The sequence below is a fragment of the Centruroides sculpturatus genome, unplaced genomic scaffold, assembly GCF_000671375.1.
Source record: "Centruroides sculpturatus isolate CEXI.00-Female unplaced genomic scaffold, Cexi_2.0 scaffold300, whole genome shotgun sequence".
Taxonomy (NCBI): domain Eukaryota; kingdom Metazoa; phylum Arthropoda; class Arachnida; order Scorpiones; family Buthidae; genus Centruroides; species Centruroides sculpturatus.
This window is the reverse complement of record NW_019384507.1, coordinates 144,628-169,771: the sequence shown is the minus strand read 5'-3', so window position 1 is coordinate 169,771 and position 25,144 is coordinate 144,628. Positions and strand designations below refer to the sequence as shown.

The 25,144-nt window shown below is 27.5% G+C and overlaps 1 protein-coding gene across 1 annotated transcript in view; it reads right to left on the bottom strand.

The window, feature by feature from the left end:
- Positions 1-23,671, bottom strand: part of LOC111622259 — an 81,307-nt gene extending 57,636 nt beyond the window's left edge. The window contains exon 1 of the mRNA XM_023364611.1: positions 23,576-23,671. The gene's annotated coding sequence lies outside the window, so the exon portion shown is untranslated. The remainder of the gene's footprint in view (positions 1-23,575) is intronic.
- Positions 23,672-25,144: the final 1,473 nt, after the last annotated feature.

Sequence of the window (25,144 nt, the reverse complement as noted above, 5' to 3'; positions counted from 1 at the left end):
AAATCTTCATATTTCTCCTGATTGATTAATATTACATATAACTTTTTTCGATTTGCTTCGATTGGTTAATTTAAATATATAAATTATTTAAAATTTAAAATTTTTAAAAGCTATTGGTGATTTAAATTTTTGAAATTTAAACCAACCAATTGTTCCTAACACTGTTTTGAAATTTTAAAATACTTAGCTCAGATTGGTCAGTTTAAATTAAAATCGTTTTTTTTTTCCTTATTTCTTACTTAAATATTGTATAGAAAATTAAATTCGATAATCATAAAACTTTTTTTGATTGATTAATATTTGTATACAAATTTATTTTTTAAACTTTAACTTCGATTGGTTAATTTACATATATAAAATCTTTTTCAAATTTAAAAACTGTAAGCGCTATTGGCCGGATTAAATTTTCGAAATTTACATCAACCAATAGCTCATAAAGCTGTTTTTAAATTTGAAATCCTTATCTCCGATTGGTCAGTTTAAATTAAATTCGTTTTTTTCCCCGTATTTCTTACGTAAATATTATTATTTTTTAAACGAAATATATTTCGGTTTTAATTTTTTTTTCCTTTCTATTTATTTCGTTAATACTTTAAATCCTGAGTTTTTGTAGATTTTCAATGGAATTTTTTTTTATATTTTCATTGCAGAAAAGTCGTTTATACTTCTAAACTTAATATACTTTTATAAATAAATCCATCTTATTTTAAGGAATTTTTATAAGAAAAAAAGATATAGGATTTTGATCATTTCTATGATGAATAATTCATTTTTTAAGTTTCGTAATAAGATATAGAACCCATAACTTATACGAAAATTCACTAGAGTCAATTCCAAACATGGTCTAATCTTTTAGGCTTTTATCTGTTCTCATGAGCATCTTTAACTTATCAAAAAAGCATTATATAACAACAAAGAATGGCCTGTTCTTTCTTTAACCTCTTCAAAGCACTTTAAAAAATAACATTCTACTTTACAAGAAAATATTAAAAAGAAAGTTGAGTCCTACAAACTTATGATAAACATTTGAAAACTCTTATACAGAATATAACAATTCGTAAGGCTTTTACATACAATTTTAAACGTTTTTTTTTATACTCTAAACTGCAGTTTATCTTGAAAACAATTCATTCGGGATACATTCGAACCCCCAACAACGGCCACTTTTAAAAGGCACTTTTAAAATTTGTAAGAATGTTTCATTTATAATGTATACAGGACAACCTTCGTACAACGGCCATTTTTATAAGCGTTTCCTCTCATAAATCACATATAATTAACTTTTAAAACGGCCATTACGTTCTCCTCATTGGCCGTTCTTTACAGGTTTGACTGTATTGTATTTACAGGGGTTGAAATTAAACACTTGTTTTTGAATTTATAATAGATATATTGGCTCAAACTACATTAAAATTCAATCAAATTACTGATTTTTAAGAGTTATTAGCATCAGAAAGTAAAATTTTACAGTCAAATTTGAAATTTTGAAGGGTATAAGTTAAGAATTCTTGTATTGAATTACTCGACTTTCTGATTTTAAAAAATTTAATTAAATGAATTAAAATTATTAAAAGCTTAACTCATTTTAGCATCAAGAAATAAAATGTTTAAGGTATAAATCAACAATCCTTATTTTAAGTTAATCCACTTTACACTCGCAAATTCTCGTAAAAATTTCAATTAAATCAATTAAAAATACTCCCTTTCCTACGTATAATAAACAACAATAAATCGAGTATTACAGGCAAAAATTAAGATTGTGGGGGTGGTAATACAACTCGACAACCGTCTAACAATAGTTACTTCACTGTATACAAGGAAGAAGTCAATTCTCATCAATTTTAATTTTGTTGACGTGTCGTTCTCTTCTTTTATTACCTCCCCCACAAAAAAAAGGGTCGAGATATCGACTGATAAATCAGTGGAGGGGATTTTACTAAACCGCATTTTCAACCAATACAAAACACAAAACGTAACGTTAACGCCTGTGACGTATCAAAAGCAAAATGTCGATATCGCTCTTTTCTACACTTGTCATGTCCATACGCAAGAAATATAGAATCTATTATAGCAGTCAATTATTGTTAGTGGAAACTCTGTCTGTTCCTTGTCAGATACATTTATTTTCATTTTCTTTCTAACTAAATCACTCTCGGATTTTCTTCATTTCCTCTTCTTCTGAAAACAATATGCTGGTTCGATGTAGACTATTCCCTTAACGACTTCGATAATAGAAGTATTATTTATGACTTCGGAAATAGTAATACAGCAACCAGATACATCAGAATTAATCCAACTCTATGTCTTTGAAAGCTTTAGAGTGTAACTATTTAGAAATCTAAAGATAATTTTCTAATATATCTATGTTTCTAAAGCAATTGATCCGTTGTTATAGACTTTTTTAGTTAAAAAAAAGTCGTGTTTTATCATGTTTTGGGATTATAATACACAAAATATAACTACTCAAGATTTGTCTTAAACATTTCTTACGTGTTTAGTGTTAATTAACGAAGTACAAACAGACAAGTAGACGGATTTATATAGATCTGCAATTTAAAAACTGCTGTTCAACAAATGATATTCAACAAATATGGCACCCATGTTCTAATATTGGGTTCCAGATGTTCACGTAAACATATAAAATTTTTGAAATTTAACGTCTTTAAGAGCTATTGGTTGGTTGAAATTTCAAAAATTTAAACCAACCAATAATTCCTAGTAGTTTTGAAATTTTAAAAACTTAGCTCTGATTGGTCGGTTTAAATTAAATTCGTTTTTTTACATATTACTTACCTAAATATTGTATAAAAAATTAAATTCGTAAACTTTAACATTTTTTTATTAATATTTAAATACAAATTTATTTTTTAACCTTTAGCTTTTAATTAGTCAATTTACATATATCAAAATTTTTAAATTTATAAACTGGAAGCGCTATTGGTAACCAACCAATAGCTCTTAAGACAAGTTTAAAATGTGAAATCCTTATCTTCGATTGGTCAGTTTAAATTAAATTCGTTTTTTCGTATATATTACGTAACTATTACTACATTTAAACGAAAAATATTTAGTTTTGGACATTGTGGCATAGAGTATCACTTGTAACCGAAATATTCACGCGAATTATCTCGCTGTTTTATTAACTTTAACACTTCATATGTTTACTTTTTATATCTAGCGCACTGTACTTGAGGTAAGGATATTGTTTAAACTAGAACAACCCCACCCACTACAGTTGTCTGTTTATAACATGTTATTTATATCTAGGAGGCCCGGTCCATCATTCCATTTATCATTTCTCTTTTGCAGCTTTATTTTTATTTTTATTTCTTTGTTTTTTCCTTTAAACGCATTTTTAGTACTCCTTTTATTGAGGAATTAATTTCTAAAATAGTACAGGAAAAATCTAATTTCAGTCGTTTAAATTTCTAATTCTTTTCTTCCTTAATTGATTAAAATTTAAACTCGATGGTTACGCAGATAAATAAAATTACTTTTTTAAATATTTAAACACGGTTTTTACTGGTTCAAATGTTTATAATTTCAAAATTTTTATGTATTTTTCATTTAATTAAGCGATTTTTCTTTAGTTTAAGAGCTTTTTAAGTCCGAAATTCTTCTTTTTTTTAGAGGATTTATCAATTTTTTTCTACTCTACACCGTTCCATTCATTGGTTCTACAACATTCTTACAACCGAAACAGTAAAAATTAATATTAAAAAATACAAAATATTTATTTACGGACATCAAAATTTTACAAGATTCTCCCGCTTTTACAGGAATTTCAATGAGTTCTTTGATGTAAATACGTTTAACAACTTTCAGAGAAAATAGGGATTTAACCTCATTAACATCAGCCATATTAATATTTATAGTATTAAAGTATTAAGGAGGAAGTTGGAAGGATTTCTTTTTTCTTTCTCTTAAAGCTTGTTGAAAGATTCATCATTAATAGAAACTGCAGAGAATAATAAACGCTTCATTAAATAGATAAATGAGAAGAAGAAGAAGAGAAGGAAAGGAGGAGGAAGAGGAAGAGGAGAAGGAAGAAGAGGAAGAAGAAGAAGAAAAATATTCTCGCTCTGTTAAACACTTGTAATTCTGTCAACTGAATTTTTCGTAAATCGCAGATGAATTTTAAACTAAGCCAAAAACTTAGAAAATTCACTTTTCTACTACCCTATCAATAATTCATTTCTAATCTGGATGCATCATGTGAAGTTGTAGCTGGAAAGGAATTCATGCTCTTGCCATGTCGGAGTATAATCCGCAATGATTTGGGATTCGTTTTACGCTGAATACATTCCTCAGGACATCATCAACTTATATATCATGTATGGTAATTGTAGAGATAAAAATTATACGTGTATATTTTTATTGGAAAAACCGTAAATCATTATTAGATTTATTATATAATCCGATTTATCCTTTGTCGAATTTTCTTTTCTCCTTTTATTTTTTTCTTGAATACTGATTTAAAATTAAAAGTTTTCTTGACCTCTTTTTTTTTATTCTATATATTTTCGTTGGCTCATAAATATATTTTTTTGCTTGTTAGCAATTTTTTAATATAGAGCCATATATGTTCTTGGTGGGAATTTAATAAAAAAATCGATTTAAACTTTCGCTTTATAGTAAAAAAATTGTACTAAAAAACTAATCAAAAACTTCTGATATTCGAAATTTTCTCTTATTGGAATTATATGAAATTTAATTTTACTTTTAAATAAAATTAAATTATATTATTTTTATGGACATTGTTTGTCCATTAAACAATTAAGAAAGCTGATTTTTATTACATTACTTTTATATCTCAATGTAAATAAATTTACAGTAATGTCAATCAAATTTTCTTATTTTCCTATTATAAAACCTTTTAAAAAATTTTTAAATAAATATTTTTATGTAAATTTTAATGAATTAAAGTATTAATTAAATAAAATTATCCACGGAAACATTGATTTTATCTTTATCTTTATGGGAAATGTTGAATAAGAATTGTAATTTTTTTTTAGTAAATTAAGCTTAAAAGATTGTTTAAACATATTTTTCAAGATGATTTAAATAATTATTCAATATTTTCTGGGAATAATTTCGGAATCAAACTATTTTATTCGTTTTATAAGACGAAATAAAGCGTTAAAGAGAGAGGAAGAGGAAGAGCATTTCTTGAAGTTTTTTCTTTTTTTCCCCCTTTTTCTTTCAGTAATGAGGAAATAAAAGGATGAAAAACGAGCTACTACTTACATTTCAGTTGAAGTTTTGTTACAAAATATAATTCCAAACGATTCTTGACTAAAGTACTTTGTGATTAAGAAAGATTTCGATCTGATATCAAACGTATCTAAATTTTCTTTTTTTATGACAAAATTTAAGAAAAATTTCTGCTTTAAAAATTTAAAATTATATTATATCATTTACAAATAATTAATAAGTCATTTTATTTATAAATAAATTTTTTAAAAATAAATTAAAAAGAGATTAATGTAGAGCTGATGTGGATAGAGATGTTTTAACATTCATCTATACAATTTGATTTATTCTTTTTGTAATTTATTTTCTAAAAATCTATCCTTGTTAACTATTTTAAACGATATTTNGAGAATAAAAAAAAATTATTTTTTTTCCTGCTTTTTATATAGAAAATTCGATTTAAAATTTATTTTTTTCAGATAAATTATCACCCAAATCTAAACATCTAAATATCATTTTTGTTAGTCCAGATCATCTATCTATCATCTCAGCTACACTTTTAAAAAAAAAATAATTTTTTTATCATTAGATAAATGATGATTATCCTAAATTATTTTTTAAAATAAAATTTTTCGTATTTTTAGCAAGATTAATATTAAATAAATGGATTTAGGATAGTAGATAAAGAGATGACATTTTAATAAATAATTGATAATGGAGTGATCCCAAAGATGAGGAGTGATGATAAATGTTAAGCGGATGTTAATGAGCTGGATAATTATAAATGAAATAATCAAGTTAGTTATGTATTATCTAAAACACGTTGAGATCATTCTAAATTCAAAAATTCTAATTAATTTATTTTAATTGTGTTAAAAAAATCGATTTTTTTCTCCTCATAATCCTGTCGAACTGGTTAATATCTTCATTATCATATTTTGTAAAATAAATTATTCAGTGAATTCAATATCATAAAGATCTCCAAGAAAAAAAACGATCTTAATCAATATAATTTTTTAAACAAATCACTTTTCGTCGAGAGAAATTATCATATTTTACAGAGCTTCCCAACCTCTTACTATCTAGAAATCATCTAAATAAGATTCTCGACGTTTATGGAGTTCGCGAGCTATTAGTTGAAAAATTATTACAACTTTACAAAATTGGCTCTTTATTTTTAGTGTTTCCGACAGTTTTTCAACCTTATTTCCCTGAGCTATCTTCAGTATACGATTCTTAATGAGTAGCGGGGTACGCAGACTACCGGTTGAGGAATACAGATGTAGAAGGCAGCAAATTTCAGTGTCGCCTGGAGGTAAGAAATCATTGATATTTCCTTCAGCGGTCAATTTCGTCGACTTGGCACTTATTCTTCACGACAAAAGAACTTTTAATTGAACCAGACCAGTATTTATTATTTCATTTAAAGGGCATTCCTACTTAACAATGACCCAATTTCTAGATATAAACTCCTGACTTTCACTTCTTAAAAAAATGTTTTTTTATTATTAAAGAGCTAGAAATTTAAAAACTTAAGGTACTAATTTTATATTTACTACAAACTATTTTCCCAGAAAAATAGTTAGTTTTCAGTCAATTATTCTAGATGAAAGTTAATTAACCTCCGAAAGAAAATCTTTCCACTGTTGATGTCCGTGCATAATTCTGTAATTAAATAGCAGCAATCCTTTTTTAACTCTTACCATGGCTTAATTACCAACAGGAGACATCCCATGACATCGTATAGCATGAGTTAAATTGAAATTTGTGCTATCTTTCTTACAACTTCCACCTTCCCCCATTATTATTTTTTTTTAAATTCGTTTTATCTGATGATTATATATGAATTTATAGGATTATTTACATGCCTTAATCCGGAAATAACAAATGTTAATAATTAAAGTCATTAAAAGGTTTTAATTTTATAATGAAATTATTTTATAATTATCTCTTCCTCTCCTCTTTCTATCCCTGTTTCCTTCCTCCTCATCCACTCTTTCATTTTTCTGTTTTTAATCTCCTCTCCTGTCTTTCAATTTTATCATTTTAATTTTATTTTAAATGAATAAAGTTATTAAAACTTTTAACTTTTAGGTTCGGATTAATAAAAATTTAATTGATTTAATGATTAAAATATCAATTTAATAGATAAATTTCTGTCATTGAGTATCGAATAATTAACAATAAAATCTATATTTATCATCGAATTAATCGATTTCTTGGGGAAAAATAATCGATTTTTCTTACAGAATCGATCATTAAAATCGATTATAATTAAACATTTATCGTAATCGATTAATTTTAAAATTTAATATTGAAATTGATATTTATCATCATAGTAATCGATTTATTGAAAGGAATAATCGATTTTTTACGAAATCGATTTATAATTATTTATCGCAATCGATAAATTTTCCGAACTGATCTGGAATTAAACATCGAAAGTGATATTTATCACTTATCGGACTAATCGATTTTCGTTACAGAATCGATTTGTAATTAATTATTTATCGTAATCGATTAATTCTATAATATCAAATTGATTTACTTTAGTAGGATTTCTAAGAATTTTTATTCAAATAAAAGATCATTTTAAAAATCATAATTAAAAATATGACATGGAAAGATTGATGGGATGTAATGATAAATATTAACCATTAACTCTTTTATTCTCTTGGGGAGTAATTACATAAATTACCATCTTAATAACAAAATAAACATTATTTTTAATTTCTAAAATGATTTTTCTTTCGTGCCGGAAAATTTATGCTGATCAATACTTAATAACTAGAGATGAAGTTCTAAAAGAGAATGAAGACTTATGAATAAAGGATAAATAAACCCAATTATAAATAGAAAATTTGATAAATGAGACTTATATTCTTAAGACACGAGACTTTATTTATTTTCATATATTTTCTTGCGCCTTACAAAAATAATGTCAACCACTTTGGCAAGCCATCATCTTTATACCTGTCTGCTTTTAAACATAGATTGGGCACAGGGCCATGTCGTTCAACTATTGAGATAAATTTAAACAGTCTGAAATGTTTTTTTATTTTTATTTTATTTTTTTTAAATATGTAACCTACAGACAGAAGGTCGTGACTCTGTACGACTTAATCTAATTTTATTAGGAACGTCTTCCATTATCGGAGAAGGATCTGAGAAAAGTTTAAGATCTCTACCAGATAATCGATTATTGATATCGATTTTCTGTAATTTTATGTATTTTAATCGATTTTTTTTCTCTCACGCACTTTCTTATTTTTACGTCTGGGAGGTCTCAACGTGTTCAAATTCCGCTGGAATAAAGGATTATTTTATCGAAATTTATTCGGGAATTTTATTAAAATTTTTAAAAACTAATAAAATAATCGATTTTTTAATAATTTTAATCGATTATTTTTTCTTATTTTTTGTGCCTGTAAGGTCTATTCAATCGTAACTAAATGGAAGGTTTAATTCATTAAAATTTAAAATAATTTTTAAAAAAATTATTTTTTTATCATTTAAAAATTACAGTAAAACCTGTAAACTAAGGCCACTGACGGAAACATTAAAAATGGCCATTGATTGGTGGCTATTTAGCATTTTTAATAAAAGAAAATGTGTTCCTGGAACAGTGGCTGTTATTTGGAGATTATTTTGTACGTATTTTTATAAATAAAAGTGACCGTTGTTTACAGGTTGCCGCTGTTAAGAGGTGACCGTTGGCGGGAGGTTCGATCATATTTTTTATAAATACTACACCCATCCAACATGGAATATTGTTATATTATTCTAATTAATTTACACATTCTTTGTTAAGCTACGACATAAATATGATTATTTCATAAACAAAATATCGATTAAGACCCCCCATTAATTAACATAAATTAACATTAAATCTACTTTTTTAAAAAAAGCTTCTCATTTTTATAATTCAAACGACTTAATTGATATTTATTAATAAAAAGCACTTAGATTAATAATAATTATTTTGTGTGAGCTTTTTATGTCCCGAAATTTGAGAGGAGCAAACATAAAGGAATTTTTTTTTTATACATAAAGAAACAATTAAGAGATAACGAATGAAGATTGATCGTCGTTTTAAATAATTAGAAAGAAAGAAAATGGCAAAGTTTAAGTGGAAATAAAATTCGTTTTGTCTCAGCTTGACATCTTTTGAAAATTCTAATTAATTTATTTTAATTGTGTTAAAAAANGGCTGTTATTTGGAGATTATTTTGTACGTATTTTTATAAATAAAAGTGACCGTTGTTTACAGGTTGCCGCTGTTAAGAGGTGACCGTTGGCGGGAGGTTCGATCATATTTTTTATAAATACTACACCCATCCAACATGGAATATTGTTATATTATTCTAATTAATTTATTTTAATTGTGTTAAAAAAATCGATTTTTTTCTCCTCATAATCCTGTCGAACTGGTTAATATCTTCATTATCATATTTTGTAAAATAAATTATTCAGTGAATTCAATATCATAAAGATCTCCAAAAAAAGAACGATCTTAATCAATATAATTTTTTAAACAAATCACTTTTCGTCGAGAGAAATTATCATATTTTACAGAGCTTCCCAACCTCTTACTATCTAGAAATCATCTAAATAAGATTCTCGACGTTTATGGAGTTCGCGAGCTATTAGTTGAAAAATTATTACAACTTTACAAAATTGGCTCTTTATTTTTAGTGTTTCCGACAGTTTTTCAACCTTATTTCCCTGAGCTATCTTCAGTATACGATTCTTAATGAGTAGCGGGGTACGCAGACTACCGGTTGAGGAATACAGATGTAGAAGGCAGCAAATTTCAGTGTCGCCTGGAGGTAAGAAATCATTGATATTTCCTTCAGCGGTCAATTTCGTCGACTTGGCACTTATTCTTCACGACAAAAGAACTTTTAATTGAACCAGACCAGTATTTATTATTTCATTTAAAGGGCATTCCTACTTAACAATGACCCAATTTCTAGATATAAACTCCTGACTTTCACTTCTTAAAAAAATGTTTTTTTATTATTAAAGAGCTAGAAATTTAAAAACTTAAGGTACTAATTTTATATTTACTACAAACTATTTTCCCAGAAAAATAGTTAGTTTTCAGTCAATTATTCTAGATGAAAGTTAATTAACCTCCGAAAGAAAATCTTTCCACTGTTGATGTCCGTGCATAATTCTGTAATTAAATAGCAGCAATCCTTTTTTAACTCTTACCATGGCTTAATTACCAACAGGAGACATCCCATGACATCGTATAGCATGAGTTAAATTGAAATTTGTGCTATCTTTCTTACAACTTCCACCTTCCCCCATTATTATTTTTTTTTAAATTCGTTTTATCTGATGATTATATATGAATTTATAGGATTATTTACATGCCTTAATCCGGAAATAACAAATGTTAATAATTAAAGTCATTAAAAGGTTTTAATTTTATAATGAAATTATTTTATAATTATCTCTTCCTCTCCTCTTTCTATCCCTGTTTCCTTCCTCCTCATCCACTCTTTCATTTTTCTGTTTTTAATCTCCTCTCCTGTCTTTCAATTTTATCATTTTAATTTTATTTTAAATGAATAAAGTTATTAAAACTTTTAACTTTTAGGTTCGGATTAATAAAAATTTAATTGATTTAATGATTAAAATATCAATTTAATAGATAAATTTCTGTCATTGAGTATCGAATAATTAACAATAAAATCTATATTTATCATCGAATTATTCGATTTCTTGGGGAAAAATAATCGATTTTTCTTACAGAATCGATCATTAAAATCGATTATAATTAAACATTTATCGTAATCGATTAATTTTAAAATTTAATATTGAAATTGATATTTATCATCATAGTAATCGATTAATTGAAAGGAATAATCGATTTTTTACGAAATCGATTTATAATTATTTATCGCAATCGATAAATTTTCCGAACTGATCTGGAATTAAACATCGAAAGTGATATTTATCACTTATCGGACTAATCGATTTTCGTTACAGAATCGATTTGTAATTAATTATTTATCGTAATCGATTAATTCTATAATATCAAATTGATTTACTTTAGTAGAATTTCTAAGAATTTTTATTCAAATAAAAGATCATTTTAAAAATCATAATTAAAAATATGACATGGAAAGATTGATGGGATGTAATGATAAATATTAACCATTAACTCTTTTATTCTCTTGGGGAGTAATTACATAAATTACCATCTTAATAACAAAATAAACATTATTTTTAATTTCTAAAATGATTTTTCTTTCGTGCCGGAAAATTTATGCTGATCAATACTTAATAACTAGAGATGAAGTTCTAAAAGAGAATGAAGACTTATGAATAAAGGATAAATAAACCCAATTATAAATAGAAAATTTGATAAATGAGACTTATATTCTTAAGACACGAGACTTTATTTATTTTCATATATTTTCTTGCGCCTTACAAAAATAATGTCAACCACTTTGGCAAGCCATCATCTTTATACCTGTCTGCTTTTAAACATAGATTGGGCACAGGGCCATGTCGTTCAACTATTGAGATAAATTTAAACAGTCTGAAATGTTTTTTTATTTTTATTTTATTTTTTTTAAATATGTAACCTACAGACAGAAGGTCGTGACTCTGTACGACTTAATCTAATTTTATTAGGAACGTCTTCCATTATCGGAGAAGGATCTGAGAAAAGTTTAAGATCTCTACCAGATAATCGATTATTGATATCGATTTTCTGTAATTTTATGTATTTTAATCGATTTTTTTTCTCTCACGCACTTTCTTATTTTTACGTCTGGGAGGTCTCAACGTGTTCAAATTCCGCTGGAATAAAGGATTATTTTATCGAAATTTATTCGGGAATTTTATTAAAATTTTTAAAAACTAATAAAATAATCGATTTTTTAATAATTTTAATCGATTATTTTTTCTTATTTTTTGTGCCTGTAAGGTCTATTCAATCGTAACTAAATGGAAGGTTTAATTCATTAAAATTTAAAATAATTTTTAAAAAAATTATTTTTTTATCATTTAAAAATTACAGTAAAACCTGTAAACTAAGGCCACTGACGGAAACATTAAAAATGGCCATTGATTGGTGGCTATTTAGCATTTTTAATAAAAGAAAATGTGTTCCTGGAACAGTGGCTGTTATTTGGAGATTATTTTGTACGTATTTTTATAAATAAAAGTGACCGTTGTTTACAGGTTGCCGCTGTTAAGAGGTGACCGTTGGCGGGAGGTTCGATCATATTTTTTATAAATACTACACCCATCCAACATGGAATATTGTTATATTATTCTAATTAATTTACACATTCTTTGTTAAGCTACGACATAAATATGATTATTTCATAAACAAAATATCGATTAAGACCCCCCATTAATTAACATAAATTAACATTAAATCTACTTTTTAAAAAAAAGCTTCTCATTTTTATAATTCAAACGACTTAATTGATATTTATTAATAAAAAGCACTTAGATTAATAATAATTATTTTGTGTGAGCTTTTTATGTCCCGAAATTTGAGAGGAGCAAACATAAAGGAATTTTTTTTTATATATATAAAGAAACAATTAAGAGATAACGAATGAAGATTGATCGTCGTTTTAAATAATTAGAAAGAAAGAAAATGGCAAAGTTTAAGTGGAAATAAAATTCGTTTTGTCTCAGCTTGACATCTTTAGAAAATCTTAATTCTACTTAAGGATGAGTTTTAATGTTAGATTCTTGTTATTTATAGTTAGTTATAAGAGTTTTATTATTTGTTTTAAATTTTAATTAAAGAGTTATATATAATTTAATATTTATAACTAATAACTAATTTTTTCCCTGATTAATTTAATGATTTTTCTACGTACATTTTTTTTTAATTTTATTGGTTTTAAAATATTATATATAAAGATTCTTCTTGATTGAACAATAGTAAAAAAAAGTAGTTGATACTTGCTGTTTTATTATTATTATTATTTTCCTAATTTTTCTCACTATTTTGCTATTTTTCATCAACATTTCACCAGTAATATTTACTAAACTAATTAACCGAAAAAAAAAATAATAATAAATTACATAAAGTAATTTTTATATAAGTATCTTTTATATATATATAATAAAATTGAAAAATAAATTTTATTTTATATTTATAACCATTGGAAGAATGAAGATTTAAAATGTGAGGGAGAGAAGGCTTCAGTTGTTGAGTAGAATGTAAAACTATAAAATATAAGATAGACATTGTCAGTAGTAAAGTAAGTTATTAGAAAGTGATAGAAGGTGGTAGTCTGATCCACTTTCTTGGAAAATGGACAGGATCGAGTTTTGACAGCATTAAACTTGATAAGATTGTCTAAATCTCTGTAAGATATGTGGATAGCAAAGTTGGGCAAGAAGTAAACTTTCGAAATGGAAGTCTGGCCAATATATATATAGAACTAGATATATATAAAAGCTTCCACGGTAAATTAAAACCATTATAAATTCTTTTTAATTATTAAAAAAATAATAATAATAATAAATTAGAATTTAATTCACGCGTTGCATTAATTTTTTTTTAAAATTATTATTATCATTAATTCACATTTAACATTTAACTAGCATTTTGCTTTAATTTTCTTTCATTTAATTTTGAATTTCTTCTTCTATTTTAATTGTAATTATTTTTTTAATTGTTGTTATAAATTAATTCACATTTAATTCACATGTTGCTTTAATTTTTTCCATTTAATTTTGTTTTTCTTTTTTTTTTTGTTGTTGTTGTTTTTTTTAAATTATTATTTAATTCACAATAGGAAACGTTGCGTGAAGCAAAAATTTTGAGGGATTAACCACGTGCGTCCGCGTGTCTCCTTCACATTTTCGCGTCGCGTGCCACGTGAATTAACTTTCTTGCGTCACGTGTTTACGAAAAAAATGGGGTGCAAATTTCGCGTGATCTAGGAAAATTAACATCATCCACACGCTGTAGTCCGAGATTAAAAATCTAATTTTGAAATTTTTTTTTCTTTTTTGATATTTAAAAAATTGATTAATATGTATAATATTATATATATTTTTTGTAATAAGTAATTGTAATTTGTTTTTAGGATTTTTTTCACTTCAATAAACCTCCTATTTAAAAAAAAAATAGCAGAAAAAACTATTTTTAATCTGAAATTTTTCTTATAGATAAAAAAATTTTAAGAAATTCTGTTATTAGCGAGTGAAACTTGCAAGCGAATTTTACGTTTTTCTGTCTTAAAAAAAAATATATATATATATATAATACAGTCAAACCTTTTAACAACGGCCGTCTTTTCGGGAATGTTAAATACAATGCCAACAACGAACACTTTTGAGAAATCGCCTTTTTTCAGGAACGTTGAACAAAGCGTACAAAATGACCTGCAAAGAACGGACACTTCCAAAAAAAAAGCCATTTTAGAAGAACACTAAACAAAATAACCGTCAAACAACAACAACCATTTTACAGGAACGTCGAACAAAAATAACAACGACCACTTTTTGAGGAAATGTTAATCAAAATGCATACAAAATAACCCTCAAACAACGACCATTTTCTCCAGGAACGTTAAACAAAGCATACAAAGCAACCTCGAAGCAACGTCCGCCTCCCCGAACAACCGTCACTTCCCCCCCCAAGTTCCCGTCGTTGTCCGCCATTCGGAGGTTGGCTCGTATTATTATTATTATTATTATAAATTTAGTAAGATTGAAGATTATTTTACAGAAAATCTAATCATCAATAATTTCTCTTATTTGAACTTATAAGTAAATTATAATTGTAAATGTCAAAACTTATTATATATTAATCAATCAGTTTTAGGTTCAGAGGATTAAATCACTTAAGTTGAGTCGATTAGCATTTAAATATAATTTTCTAAAATTATTCATATTATGTTAATAATTCAATTTCTAGAAAATTGCTACAATATTTAACCTTTTATTTTCATTTTATATTATTTCAATTATTTAAAATTTCGAATTAAAACCAATGTGTTTTATTTTTATAAATAAAAAATGTATTTATTTATTTTTAAAGAGGAAAAAAAAATTAAATAAAATTTATTTCTTATTTAAATATTAGTCTAATAATAAAATACAATTTTTATAAATTAATTTTATGCTTTTTAAAATTTATTTCTTATTGGTTAATTTATGAGGGAGTAATAATGGAAATTTTTTTTTTTTGGAAAAATTGTATTAAATCAGTTATAAAAATAAAATTTTTACCCTCGAAATTGCTTTAAAACACAAAATAAATGAATTGTTTATCTTGGATTCTTGTGTTTTTGTATGTTTTTTATTGTATTTTTTAACAATTCGTTATTGTTTGTAAGCAAATTTATTTTGTAGTTTTAAGCAATTTTTTGCAAACAATTTACGCAACTTTTCACGATTTGTAAGCAATTTCTTGTTTATTTTCAAGCAACTTTTTGCTATTTCTAAGCAATTTATTATGTATTTTTAAGCAATTTTTTGTGTATTCTCAAACAATTTTTAGTTATTTCTAAGTAATTTATGCATACTTTTAAGCAATTCTTTCCTATCTGCAAACAATTTACTGTGTATCTTCAAAGAGAAACACGCGAATTATATGAAATTAATAAAAACAGCAACAACAATTGTCAACGTCGATAATTAATTACTCGTATTTAAAATTATTTTTCGAATATTTTCATTTATAATCCCAATCAATCAATTTTAAAAATATTTATTGTCTCAGCCGGAAATTAAAAAAAACGTAAAAATAAAAGAAACTAAAGCACATAAACGAAACAAACGCAAATTCTTAAGAAAAATCTCATTAAACATATAATACCTAATTAAGAAAATTAGCTTTAAAATATAAATGCATACAAATATATTATTCCAAATGTATTTCATTAACAAGAGAATTCTTACTTAAGTCCCGTCCACAAACATTAAAATCCTTTTAATATTAATAGCATAGATTACACTCCACTTTCTGCAAATGAAGCAATATATTATTAAAACTTGCACGCAACTTAAAGGCACAACTAAGAGACTTCGGTTACTAAAAATAATTAGAAAAAACCCTAAAGGAACCATTCCAAATGACAGTTAAAGTCCCCCTCCTCCTCCTCCTCCTGCTGCTCTTCCTTCTCCATGCAAAACGATCCGAACCATTGATTGTTGATCTAGAACAAAATTAAGTTCATAAGCCAAACATAAATTTCCAATGTGTTAGGAACGAAAAAAATTAAAAAAAATATAAAGTTTGCAAAGGAAAAAATATGCTCTGAGAATGTTTAAGTGTCTGCCAAATACTAAAATAACTAATGTCCATTTATATCTTGTCGCTCAGCACCGTTTTTCCAAATGTATTCCATAAAGTGTCAACGTATTCAGTGGACTGTTACCAAATATGGGAAGTAATAACTGAATTTTTTCTCATTTAACTTACTGCAGATAATATCTATAAATATTTTTATACATATATGTATATATATTTTATATGTAAGTTTTTAAGTAGGACAGATTTATATGTATATATTAAACGAATCGTGCGATTACGAATGACGTCACTCTTCCTCCTCCCCCGCTTCTGTATCGTGTTATCTCGCTAAAATCGATAGCTTAATTTTTTGATAAAGTTTATATATATATATATATTAATAAAAAAATATATCTTAAATAATCTTAAATTTTATAAGGGATTATAAGGGATGGCCCAAAATTCAGTTAACCAAGCAAGGTGTAAATGTATGCGAATGGTAAACACAATTTAGAGCGTGTTTTTCTTGTACGAAATTATAGGAATCGTGATTATAATTAAATATTTAAAATTTATGTATTTAAATTAGGCAGTTATCTAATTTTTATAATGGTTAACTGATTTTTTTTCGGCCGTAGTGTATTTCTGAATTGAGTTACCGAAGTAAGAATTATTAATTTTCGTTGAAAATTCCTGATTATAGATCCTATCTGGGAATAAACAAGTCAGGGAGGGATGGGTGTGGCCAACTTTTTTTTTGGTAGCCTTTATTTTTTCGCAGGTTCCTAGGAAGTAACCATGATAAATTTGGTGCTCATCGGCCAATGGATTTAGGGATTAATAGGGGATGAAACAGGAGGAGGAACATGGTGCCTAGGTTTCATGATAGAGTATATTTTCTGCAGGATCCTAGAGAATAGTTATGAAAACTTTGATCCTAGTTGGTCAAAGAGTTTAGTGGTAAATAGGGTTAATGAAATCGAGGTTTTATGATAGCCTATATTTTCCACAGAATCCTAGAGAGTAACTGTGAAAAATTTGGTTTAAGAGTTAATAGGGGATGAAACAGGGGAAGGAGTAGGGTGTCCGGATTTCAGGGAACCTATATTTTCCGTAGTGTTCTAGAGAATAACTATAAAAAAGTTTGGTGCAGATCAGTCAAAGGGTTTAGAAGTGTACAGAGAACAAACACACAGATACAGTATTCTATTATATATATATATAAATTATATTCCCTATCCCGTTCCATAATCTAAGACACGAGCAATCTCTTCTGCTTAATATATTAAGTTTTACCTTATTTTGTTATTGCAAATCATTTAAAGATTTAAAAATTCCTTACAGAATTGAATTTTTAAATAATATAGGCCTATATACAATTTCCTTATGAAAAATTGAAATTAGTTTTGTAGTACATAAAGTTCTCATTAATCTACATCATTACAAATTTAATTTGGATGTTATATAAAACAGAAAAATAATTGAAAGAAAAGTAAAATATACTTTGATATTGTGCAAATATTATAAATTCAATCTTTGAGATAACAAACCATAATTAAATTTTAAAATAAGAAAAATTAGCATACTCATATCCTCCGTTTGTAAAATTGAACAGTGTTAAGATGTACACGCGATATTCTATGCATTGTAAACACGTAATTAAACAAGAGACATTTGCTTTAATCAAACTGAATTTTAATTACAAATCAACTCGACAATTTACCAACAAGAATTATACCCACAGACAACGGAAAATGTATAAATAATAATATTCGCCAAGAGTTTTAATCTACTTTCAAATTTAAATAATTAAGTTTACTACAGTCACAGAATATTAATATTTAAATATTCTTTCAGTAAAACTTATCATTTTTATATTTTATCAATAATAATAATAATATTGACTCGAGGTAGAAAGCTCGAAAAAATTTTGAATTATTTCCTTCTCAAAACTTCATTTCTTGACACCAGGTGGATTTCTATCGACTTTACCCCGAAATTTACATTTTGAGATTAATTAACCAATCAGAAAATCGATAGAAATAGCTTTTTTTTTCCTGCCGTTCGTATCGCTGCGATCGCTAATTTTTAAATTTCGTAACGGAACGGAAGTGTCCAATTAATGAATGAATGAGTAATTACGTCACCGACGATCGTCCAATTGCAGATAAGTATCAACAGGTAACGTAATGATGACGGAGATAATGAGTATTTTGGATTTGTTTTAACGGAAATTAATTTTCTAAACGATATTTTAGACAAAAATTCGATTTTTTTTAGTTATCGAAAGGGTAATTTATTAGTAATAATTCGAATTGAGAGACAAAGAGACGATCGGAAAGGATAAAAAGGGAGAAGAACGGAACAATATTAAAAGATAGGAGGAGGGAAAAAAGTAGAGAAAAGATAATTAAAATAAAATTTATTAGAATAATAAATCAAAGAACAATCAAGGGATTTTGTAGATTAAGAAAAGCAAACAATATCTTAATCCGGAATAATTAATTACAGCAAATATTAATACCCTTAAGCGCCTTTACCTTTAATAGCAAACGTGACTACACGTTAAGAACTCATTCCGGAAATAGATCGCGCCACTTCCGGTACGACACCTAGTGTCAGAAACAAAGACTAATTGTCCATATCTACTACAGGGAGTTGTTACTTTTGTTTTCCACTCATTGCGTAATTAGTAATCCATTCTCTTTGTTTAATAATATCAAATTCCTTTCAATAATTAAAGCGACAAACAACTTTCAATTTAATTTTTATTGAATAATGCATTTTTTTTTTTTCAAGGGGCATCCCGGCTTGTGTCGGAGAATTTACATGCCGCTTTAAGCGTGTTTTTAATTAATTTTAACGTTTTATATTTATTTTTTCGGGTTTTTCTGCCGCTAAACCCTACCAGCTTCTGGTTTTATAGCGAATTTTTATGCTTATGCTGGTGTTAAATTTTACTGTTTTTCTGTTAATCTATGATGACAGGCTGTAAACAGCCATTTTTTAGCTGGCTGTAAACAGCCATTTTTTAAGCTTTAAAACTTCTGTTTTACTTAAACTGTAAAGAGATTTCTTTTATATTTTACGATAATTTAACGTGTACAATGAATTTACTGTATACAAAAATGGCTTGTGTTTGCTGTTGTGGGTTAAAAATTAGGCTTTTGTAAATTTTTTACGGCGTTCTACGCTCGTTCCGACACTTAAAAATTCATTATTATCATTAAACAGATAATTATAAGCTTTAATTAATGTAATTACTGGTTGGTATATAGTATAGAATTACATTTAATATTGTTTAACTCATAGTAGTTATATACAGTTTAATCATACGGACCATATAAACTGTATAATAGTAAATACAAGTTGAGATAACCGCGACTGTAGTTTATATCCAAGGCATTTTTTTTTAATTTGAAAAGCTCATTTATACAGTTTAATTAAAGAAATTGGCTACAAAATGCCGTAAACTTTACAGAGTACAGTAAACACAGCATACTACAAAAAAACTGCAATTTATACCCGTAAAATGCTGTAAAGTTTACAGTATACAGTAATTACAGTATATTACATTTTAAAGCCTTTAAAATAATATACATTTTTACAGTGTATAGTAAATACAACATACATCAAATAGCGTTTTATAGGCTGTAAAATGCTGTATACAGTATACAGCATTTTGTACAGTGTTTTATACAGTATATTACAGCTGTAAAGATGAATTTTATGTCAATTTTTAGAAAGAATAACGTCTAATTAACTCGGTAAATAAGTAAAAATATTCTAAAATCTAGATTTTAATCTTAAATTTTAAGTTTTCATAACATTTAAAACCCTCTTTGGGAATATAATAAATGGATTTAACAGAAAAATCGCCGCTATTTAGTAAAATNTGTAATTTATTGGGAATTTTATTAGATTAAAAATTAATTTAGGCATTTAAAAAATAAATTCGTGGACCACAAAAAAAAAATATATATATATATTTCTAGTTACGTAACTACATTCAATGGCTAAAATGCCATTAAATATTTTAATTCTTCCATTTCTTAATGATGATTTATAAGGACAAATATTAATTAATTAATTACATCTCTAGAGCATTATTTAATATTACAAAAGGCTTTTAATTAATAGGCGATTTACTCTTATATTGTAGTAAGAAGCTTAAATATAATGGAAACTATAAGCATGAGAATTAAATTTGGAAATTTTAATACTTTAATGGCGATTTTTATGGTAGGGAAATCTTTGGGGAAAACAATTTCCTGGTGTAATTCATTTTGTTGTTTTGAATGTATTAAAAACTATTTTCACCATTGTCCCTGGCTAATGCGATGTATATATTGTTTTTGGGGGTGGGTGGAGCTTTTTCTCGATTGAATTCATGCTGCTGTAGGAATAATTTAAGATATATACCATTTTACCACTGGAATTTTTCGAGTGTTACACTATAAAAATAATGAGGTACACGTTGAATTGTTTTCTTCAAACGACAATTGTTGTTGATGTTTCTTTTTCTGGTTTCTGTATTACATTAAATAAGTGAAAATTGTACGTGCTGCTGCAATAATGATAAAGATTTTTGCTAAATTTGTTAAAGATAAAAAGTTGCCTAAGGTTTGTATACTTTAATCTATTCAAATTCTTTGAGTAAATCAAAGAACATTATCGTAAAAAGTCTTATTTGCTGTTTTTTCATTAATTATAACATTTTATGAGCCTCTAATAACAGAAATATCCAGTAAATTTCCCGGAAAGAGTTAAAATTTTGTGTGGCGCCATCTGTTATGAGATTTTATTAAAAAGCACTTTTTATATTATTAATTATTGTGAAGTGGCAAAAAGCCTAATAATGAAAATACAGATAAGTTTTATTTAAAATGAGACAGATATTTTAGATTATTTCTTTATAAAATTGATATCCAAAGAAAATGGATTGTAAATTTTATTTCATTTTTAATGCTTATATAATTTCTTTTTTTAGTATTTTTATCAATTTTCTCTGTCTCAATCTCTCATCTAAACTTAATTTTCTCAGATATTTTTTCGTTTTACATATTTATTCTGGCTAATTTTAATTTTAATCAAATAAGTCTGCACGACCAGGCACTTAAGGGTATTTATTATACCTTTATAAAGTCTGAGTAAATAACATTAAGTGCTCTGTAACCTTCTAAAGCTCTTATTTTAGTGGAAGGAATTTAAAATTATATTATTTTTGAATTATTTACGATAATATGAATGCATAAAAATGCTCCGTTCTGTTCTAAGAGGTGCGTAGATAAGTGTAGGGAAAAAATTAAAACGTGAACATAAAGGACAAATAAATCAAACGTGAGCTCAAACTTTAGATGAATTTCCAACTAATTTTCGTGTGTTTTAATCATTAAGGATGCTTGTAATGGAATAAGATTATCTCTCCCAGCACGGAAACTTTCATAAAGTTGTGTTCGTCTCCCTCTCTCTCCCTCCCTCTCCATCTTTTTAACTAGGAAAACTTTGCTTCGCCTTTTACTCAATGGAAAACTTGCAAGTTTGAGAGCAGACAGATTGACAAGAGGACAGTAACTGGACATTTTCTACCATTTGGATTGATAGATGACTGAAGAAAAGTCACTTGTTACTTTTCTGAAGCGAGAGAACACCTGACAAGCAGACAAGCAACTTAACTGTCATTTCCTTTTGAAGGATCACGATGGAGGGAGATATCCCTTCTACTGCTAAACAATAGACTAGTGGACGGAGGTGAGTGATCCAATCAAAAGTTACAATTACGTGAGTCATTCCCTCATAGATTTTAATTAAAAAAATTCTGTCTCGTGTCCTCTTTTCTCCAAAGTCATAAAAGGCATCTCGTAAACTCTTATAAAAATTGATTCTTCTTTCTTAAAAGTCCTCTTTAACACCGCTTCTATTTTCTAAAATGGGGACGAGGGTGAATTTATCCTACGCCGTCTCCTATGACGTAAACAATGAATCCTATTCTTAAAATTGATTAAACGTATGAGTTCCGGTCTTAACAGCAATAAAAGTAGCGATGCGCTCTCCTAGAATATGGGTTATAAAAACTTAATTAATACTTCTAACAACTTTCTGTTTGTTTAGTAATACTTAAAACTTTTCTACTCATTACGAATCTTTAGTAAATTATTCAAAAACAAATGAAATTAAATCATTTTATTGCTTTTTCTAATCCCTTCTTTCACGCGAGAAAGAAGGGAGTGTGTCGAAGATAACAGCAGAATTACCTTAACTATCCATTTTCATTAACTGCATATCCAATTCTTTAACAGTCCAGTTAACAAAGTCTCTAATGTGGATTTAGATAAGTAATAAACAGTCGCTTTTCTAAGCAATCTAAATGTGAAGTTTTCTTTAAACACGGGTGGATGGCGTATCCTTCCAGACGTTTAGAAGCTCTCCATCTCTAAACATGGAAGGATTCCTAGAGGTAATTGGAAATAAGCCCCCGACTCCTTAGAGGAGCATTGTCAAGATATATTCTGCTAGAGGCAGCTTGTCTCTTCCAACCGTTAATTGGATCGCGGTGTGTGTGTGTGTGAGAGAGAGAGAGACTACACCATTTTAGTCGGGGCAGTATTTCTTTTTACGATAGGATTAGCGAGTGTATAGCAGAATGAGATAAGTGAGAGAGAAAGACACGAGACAGATAATGGTCAGGTGCAAGGCGAAACAACTCCGTAATCGTCTACAAGGGGCATTTCTCTCACATGGCCAGATGTGACAACGTACCACCCACTAGTCTAGCAATCAATGTCAAACTTAGTCTAAGATACGTCACTGGAACGACACTCACAGATAATCGCCCACTAATGCCGAGTTAAAAGCTCCCTTTAAGAACTACTCTACTCATTTTTTAAAGGGAGAAAATGTCCCAAATCTATTAATCTTTCCTTTCTCCTTCTACAGTCGATTTAAACCTGGCAAAAAAAGGAAAAAAAAAAGAGGAAGAAAATCTCGGATGTCGCAACTCCTGACTTTATACTACTGAAAACTTTCGATTGATCACGAGATCGATAGTCGATTGTAAAGTGGACTGCTCAGATATAAAATATGTTTATACGTAATTTAGTTTCGTCACAATTAAATTTAGTTATGGGTAAATTTTCCAGTTGTACTCACCCGCAACTCATCGCACGGATACAGTTGAGAGAGGCCTGGATGTTTGACAACCGAGTACCAACACACGTTTACAGCGACTGATAAGGATACTGCACGGTTAGAGACTGGGTAGGATATGAATGTCGTCATAGTATAGCGCACCCTGGTGGCCGTTCGGTGAACCAACTTGCACTGATGTTGGAACAATCGATTCGAACGTAATTGAATTTTCTAATTTTATTGTTTAGTTTCAAAGAGGGAGAGAGAGAGAGAGAGAATGTGTGTGTGTGTGTGTGTGTGTGTGTGTGTGTGTGGTGTTTCGTTTTGTCATTTCTTAAGGTAAATACAAATTATTCGCTTCGTTTTAATAACAAAAAATTCATTCGTCATACCCGAAGATTAATTACGAACAGTAAGTGAAATTTAAAAAAAATGTTTAAATAATTAAAATTATACATTTTTACTGCGTATAAACCGTGCCATGTCGTTAACGTTAACGACGGAGTCCTTTCACGTGCAAAAATACAGTATTTACCCCAATATTTGCATAAAAATGAGCGATTTTCTAACTGGGATGCTTCACTGTACGACTCGCGAGCCGCGCAGCGAAGCACGCTTTACGTTAAAGTTAAATATTTGAGCGAAACTGCGTAAAAATTTTTCTCATTTTAATGATTTTTGTTTACGTGTTAATATTTATAATGACCCTAACTGATAAGGGATGTCTTTCGCTTCGCTCAAACACTAGCAATCAAGGAAAACAACCAGTATAAAATAAACAAGATATTCGTTTAATAATGAACATAAATGTGTCGTCAGTGCTTTTTGAAGCTAGATAGAGGAATAGGGCCAAGTTGTATGAGCCAGTCGCTAAAATATTTACCACTTTAACCGACTACTGAACTAACATAAAAGAAACATCGTAAATAAATAACTGATTTGACTGCCTTAGGAAAAGATTCTTAGTAGTTGTTGTAATCTCCAAGACTTATTCGGCTTACAACTATCTAATCCTTGATTTTTGGGGTTGTTTTTAGTTATATATTGGAGTGAATTCTGATCATAAACACTCTCTTACACGATCTACTATAAAAAATTTACAATTTCCTATTTTCTACCAACTTCTATAAATATTTATAAAGCGGGTATCAAAATATTTTATAACAAAACTATTTATCTTTAAGTTTACATCAAAAGAAAAAAATATATATAATAAACATCACAGAATTATCTATAAATTATGGTTATACATTTATACTTTTAATTAATAAGCGCTAAATATTTATATAATTAACATAAATTTAATTAAACGTATCTAAATTTAAGCTCACAAGCAACAACTCATGTAAGATTATATATTAAAGTTAGAGGCTTGATATTTGTAGAAATTTTGGGACCAATTAAAACTTTCATGAATGTTGAGAATTAAAGCTGAAAATATAAATTATATTATCCCAAATGACCTTATGTTGACCGCAGTTCAAGTTTACTCAAAGTAAATTAACTATTGACATTGTTAGAGGCCAAAAATCTTATCTTTTTCACGTATAAAACTGTGATGTTTGTCAAAGATATACTCAGCAATATTCG